Source organism: Cupressus sempervirens, chromosome 11, assembly GCF_028749045.1.
Source record: "Cupressus sempervirens isolate cs-2001-9-10 chromosome 11, ASM2874904v1, whole genome shotgun sequence".
In the NCBI taxonomy this organism is placed as follows: domain Eukaryota; kingdom Viridiplantae; phylum Streptophyta; class Pinopsida; order Cupressales; family Cupressaceae; genus Cupressus; species Cupressus sempervirens.
This window is the reverse complement of record NC_143128.1, coordinates 713,189,542-713,195,764: the sequence shown is the minus strand read 5'-3', so window position 1 is coordinate 713,195,764 and position 6,223 is coordinate 713,189,542. Positions and strand designations below refer to the sequence as shown.

The 6,223-nt window shown below is 36.0% G+C and overlaps 1 pseudogene across 2 annotated transcripts; it reads left to right on the top strand.

Annotated features, from left to right (window-relative positions):
- The first annotated feature begins 271 nt into the window (after window positions 1-271).
- On the top strand, window positions 272-2,744 carry LOC149531671 (UNC93-like protein 1 pseudogene; annotated as a pseudogene). 2 transcript variants are annotated; one of them, XR_016358853.1, is made up of 3 exons: window positions 272-410; window positions 540-571; window positions 1,045-2,744. The product of XR_016358853.1 is annotated as an UNC93-like protein 1 pseudogene, transcript variant X2 (transcript). The 2 variants fall into 2 exon arrangements; XR_016358852.1 differs by having other exon boundaries at window positions 1,042-2,744.
- Window positions 2,745-6,223: the final 3,479 nt, after the last annotated feature.

The window sequence follows — 6,223 nt, the reverse complement described above, 5'->3', positions numbered from 1 at the left end:
GTAGTCCAATATAGAACCTTCCGTGATCAGTTCATAAACAGAAATGTTGATATCCAGCCAGGTTTTCAACTTTTTACGTAACATAAAGAGGGGCCGCTGAAAAGTCCATAAAAATGCACGTTGCTGTCAATCTTAAATTATTTCTTCCGATGAAAGTTGACAAAGGCTTAAAAATCCAGTTCACTGGCGGTTTGCTTCCAGATTCTTATCTAGAGAGAATCTTTGAAGTTAGGTTTGAATCTCCGCCTGACCATGATATAATTGCATCTCGATACGCACAATGGATAAAGTCTTTCCTTAAAATGTGTAAGATTCGATCATTACTACACAGGTTCGTTTAAGGAATTCATTAAATTCCTGCACATATTGCTAGATTCCTCGATCCAATTTAGCAGTTTGGGGATTTCAAGGTAATCAGAGATCCCCATTTCTTCTGTAATAATTGTAACTCGACCTAGTTACAGTTGTTATCTTTTCCGCAATTTGGTGTAGGTATTCAAAAATCTTTCTTATTAATCTTCTTCTGACAAATATCGCAGTTTTCGCTGTGACAAGAGTGGCTGCGTCAGAGGTTTGAGCATTCACCTGAATTTCGTTTTTTTTTTTTATGCAACGTTTTGCTTATTTTAAGCTTTACTCCATTTCGACACTTTTCGAGATTCAGTAGATACTAAATTTCAACTGTTTTAGATTTTATAGTTTCTTCTCTTCCATTGGCCACTCTCTGCCATCAGTTCAAGTTACTATCTGAACTAAATTAGAAAGAATCCATGGAATTATCTACAAATGGGTATGCTAGGGTTTTCATTGCTGTATATATTCTATCTGGGATTGATTGTGTAAATAGTTTTTTAGCACCAATGTTTTTATCATCAGGATGCCATGTTACATGATGGGAAACGTTGGTGCTAAAAAATATTTACACAATCAATCCCAAAAAAAATATGTACATAAATATGGATTGTGGAAATCTGATGGACTTGATTTTCATTGCTGTAATGAGCTTATGTTTTCTCTTCATTCTTTTTGCAAACTGTGCAGCAGTTTTACTGGGAGACGCCAGGTGATCCTTATTCCTGCACTGGGTTGTCCTTCGCATTAATCTATATGTTGAGGCTGAAGAATCCTTGTTTCTCTGTTCTGTAACCCTAAGTGAGGGTATCCAAAAATCTGTTGGGCATTATCCGTTCTTGCAGCTTGGTGTGAGAAGATTTGATTTCAATCATGGGTGTGTCTAATGAAGGGAAATTACCTGTAGAGATTCCTAGCAGACGGTTTCGCTATAATTCGCCCATTGTTCAGGTGGTCCTGATTGGATTGATCTGTTTCTGCTGTCCTGGCATGTTCAATGCTCTCAGTGGTATGGGAGGTGGAGGACAAGTGAATCCAGATGCAGCCAACAATGCCAACACTGCTCTTTACACAACATTTGCAGTGTTTGGAATACTTGGTGGGGGGATATTCAACCTCCTAGGGCCTCATATGACCCTTTTTGCAGGGTGCTCCACCTATGTGCTCTATGCTGGATCATTTCTCTATTACAACCATTTCCAGCATGAGTTGTTTGCTATAATTGCTGGGGCACTTCTGGGTATTGGAGCAGGGCTGCTTTGGGCAGGGCAAGGGGCTATCATGACATCATACCCTAGTGAAGACAAGAAGGGCAAATACATCTCTATCTTTTGGAGCATCTTCAATCTTGGAGGTGTGATTGGTGGTTTCATCCCCTTTCTATCAAATTACCACAAGAAAGCAGGGAATGTGAATGATGGAACATACATTGGATTCATGTGCTTCATGGCTGTAGGTACTTTTCTGACGTTAGCCCTTCTTCCACCTCATAAAGTAGTCAGGAATGATGGAACTAGGGCAACCTTGTTGAAGTATTCCAATCCAAGAACAGAGTCTCTGGAGGTTCTCAAGCTGTTTACGAATTGGAAGATGCTGCTGCTTGTTCCTGCCTCTTGGGCTAGTAACTTCTTCTATACCTACCAATTCAACAATGTTAATGGTAAGCTTTTCACAATAAGAACAAAGGGATTCAACAATATATTCTACTGGGCTGCCCAAATGATAGGATCTATAGGAATAGGGTACCTTCTTGACCATGGTTCTCAGAGCAGGAAGAAAAGGGGATACATGGGTGTGTGTGTTGTTGCCTTGCTTGGGACTGCCATATGGGGTGGGGGGCTTGCCAATCAGTTGAAATACAATGGGGACAAACCTAATCTGGATTTCAAGGACTCTGGGGGCTCTTTTGCTGGTCCTTTTCTCCTCTACTTCTCTTATGTTCTTCTGGATGCCATCTTTCAAACTCTGGTGTATTGGATGATTGGAGCTCTTGCTGATGACTCACAAACCCTAAGTAGGTACAGTGGATTCTACAAAGGTGTACAAAGTGCAGGAGCAGCTGTAGCTTGGCAGGTGGATTCACATAATACTTCTCCAATGGCAGAACTAGTGATCAACTGGTGTCTCACCTCCATTAGCTATCCCCTTCTACTTATTCTTGTTGCCTTGGCCGTTCATGATAAGAAACCTACTGATGCAACTGATTTTGGAGCAGGCGGGGATAATGAAAATTTAAAATCAAAGGGCATCATGCAAATGTAGTTGCAAGGAAAATTCGCGTCTCCTCACAGGCTAGTGAAAGTAATGGAGATCATGCATTTAATGCAATCTACTAAATCGTGAAAGAAGTTGTAATGCAAACCTTGGTTTGAATTGATTAGGTTTTTCCAGTACTTTGCGGTTAATCTGTCACCATGTTCTGATATTCCTCCGGGTTTCCTGATCTGATTTTCAAGAGGAACGCTGTAGAAATATGCTCATCTTGGTTTTTGTTTGCAAAATTGTGTTAGTGAAATAGGACAGAAGTGATCATCCCGTTAGATTGGAGATTTTTTAAACTTGAATGCATATCTGTGCGCTTTAAGCATTTTGGAATACTTTGTACATGTCTTTATTTGAATTGTTGTTATGACATTTCACTCGTCCATTTAGTAAGTGTCATTTTAATAAGTTCTGGGTGATTGCTTTTCGTGTGTCTAAACTAGCTTATATATATCTATATATACATTACATCGAGAATGATTACTCTCAGCGTAATGTATCTATAGGTATATATAAGCTAGTGGCAGTGGCAGTGGCAGCGCAATAGGAAAAACATTTACTTTTTATTTATGTTTTGATAAAGTTATTATAAAATTCATAATTAATTTTTAATTAGAGTTGTATAAAGTTACTATAAAATTATGAGCTTCAAAACATTTTTTTAAAATTTTATATATGAAGTTTAATTTAGATTTTTTATTTTTTTATTTTTTTGGGATATTGTAGTGTAAAATGTTACAGTCAAACGTAGATATATGGTTAGGGTTAGGGTTAGCATTAGGGTTAGAGTCAAACGTAGATATATGATTAGGGTTAGGGTTAGGGTTTGAGTTATGGTTAAGGTTAGGGTTAGAGTTATGGTTATGGTTATTGTTAGAGTTATGATAAAGGTTCAAATTAGAGTTATGTTTATGGTTAAGGTTAGGATTAGAGTTATGGTCATGGTTAAGGTAATCGTTAGGGTAAGGGTTAGGGTTTGAGTCAGGGTTAAGGTTAGAGTTAGGGTTAGGTTTTGAGTCAGGATTAAAGTTAGGGTTAGGGTTAGAGTCCAATTATGGTAGAGTTAGAATTAGGGTTAGAGTTAGGGGTGGAAGTATGTTTATGGTTAAGGTTAGAGTTATGCTCATGGTTAAGGTTAGGGTTAGTGTTATGGTTATAGTTAAGGTTAGGGTTAGGGTTAGAGTCCAATTATGGTAGAGTTAGATTTAGGGTTAGAGTTATGGTAGAGTTATATTTATGGCTAAGGTTAGGGTTAGAGTTATGCTCATGGTTAAGGTTAGGGTTAGAGTTATGGTTATGGTATGGGTTTGGGTTATAATAGAGCTAGGGTTAGGGTTAGGGTTTGAGTCAAGGTTAAGGTTCGAGTTATGGTTAGGATTAGGGCTTGTGTCAAGATTTAAGTTAGAGTTAGGGTTATGGTTAGAGTCCAATTATGGTAGAGTTAGATTTAGGGTTAGAGTTAGGGGTAGAGTTATGTTTATGGTTAAGGTTAGTGTTAAGGTAAGGGTTAGGGTTAAAGTTAGAGTTAAGGTTAGAATTAGGGTTAAGGTTAGTGTTAAGGTTAGGGTTAGGGTTAGAGTTAGAGTTAGGGTTAGCATTAGGATTAAAATTAGGGTGATGGATAGGGTTTGAATTAGAGTTAGGGTTAGATTTAGGGTTAGGGTTACAATTAGAGCTAGAGTTAAGGTTAGGGTTAGAGTTATAATTAGGGTTAGAGTTAGGGTTAGGGTTAGGTTTAGAATTAGACTTAGAGTTAGGATTAGGGTTAGGGTTAGAATTAGGGTTACAAATATAGTTAGGATTAGAGTTAGCATTAGAGTTAGGGTTAGGGTAAGTGTAAGAATTAGGGCGAGGGTTAGAATTAGAGTTACAAATATAGTTAGGGTTAGGGTTAGATTTATAATAAGAGTTAGAGTTAGAGTTAGAGTTAGAATTAGATTTAGAATAAGGGTTAGAGTTAGAGTTAGAGTTAGCATTAGGGTTAGAATTGGGGATAGGGTTAGGGCTAGGGTTAGGGTTAGAATTAGAGTTAGAGTTAGGGTTCAAGTCAAAGTTAGAGTTAAATTTAGAGATAGAGTTGGGGTTAGGGTTAAAATTAGGGTTAGGGTTAGAGTTAGGGTTGGGATTAGGATTAGAATTAGGGTTACGGTTAGGATTGGAGTTATATATAGTATTATGGTTAGGATTAGGGGTAGGTTTAAAGTTAGAGTTAGGGTTAGGGTTAATGTTAGGGTTAGGTTTACAATAAGAGTTAGAGTTAGAGTTAGGGTTAGGGTTAGAATTAGGGGTAGGGTTAGAATTAGAGATAAAGTTAGAGCTAGAGTTATAGTTAGATGTAGGGTTAGAATTAGGGCTAGGATTAGAATTAGCATTAGAGTTAGAGTTAGGATTATAATTAGTGTTAGGGTTAGGGTTAGGGTTAGGGTGAGAATTAGAGTTAGAGTTATAGTTAGGGTTAGAGTTAGGGCTAGAATTGGGGTTAGGATTAGAGTTAGGGTTATATAGGTTAGGGTTAGGGTTAGGGGTAGAATTAGAGTTATAGTTAGAGTTAGAGTTAGGATTAGGGTTAGGGGTAGAATTAGGGTTACAAATATAATTAGGGTTGAAGATTGAGTTAGAGTTAGGGTAAGGGTAAGAATTAGGGTTAGGGCTAGAATTAGGGTTACAAATATAGATAGGGTTATAATTAGGGTTAGGATTAGGGTAAGATCTAGAGTTAGGGTTTGAGCTAGAGTTAGAATTAGAGTTAGAATTAGAGTTAGAACAAGGGTTAGAGTTAGAGTTAGTGTTAGAATTAGGGTTCGGGTCAGGGTTAGGATTAGTACAAGGGTTACAGTTAGAGTTAGGGTTAGCATTAGGGTTAGGGTTACAATTAGTGTAGGGTGTTTTTTAGTGGTGAATATTTGTAATTTTGTGAATTTTAGAAATTGTTTACTAGTTTGCTAGTAATTTGGCTAATAATTTAAGATTTAATGCAACCTAAATCACCACATTTTTATTAAATTTAGTTCTAAAATATTTAAAATCGCTCAATAATTTATTTTATTAAAAAATTTAAACTCAAAGATTCACCACAATATTCAATACATGACTATATTTGATTCACCTAAATATTAAATATTATCGAAAAAATTAAAATTAATTTACCAATAATTATCATAATTATTAGTTACTTTAGGGATATATTACCAATATTTAGCTTTCACTATTGATTTAAAATATAATGTAATTATCCTCATAATTTCCATGAGATAAAACATGTTCAATTTTGATTTGTAATATTCTATGAGGATTAATGAACTTCCTATTATTATTGAGATTCATCAATATTTTCTACTTAAAAATTATGATTCCAAAATAATCACCAATATAAATAATATTTAAAATTAAAAAATTGAGAGATTCACCTATAAAAATGGTTTGGTTTTTTAAAATAATGAAAGATTCACCAATAATTTATATATTTATCTAGAGGGGGGTTTCTTAAAGTTTACCCTGAATTAGTGTTAGCGTTAGCACTAGTGTTAGTGTTATAGTTAGGGTTAGATTTGGAGCTAGAATTAAGGCTAGGGTTAGGGTTAGGGTTAGGGTTAGGGTTAGAATTAGAGTT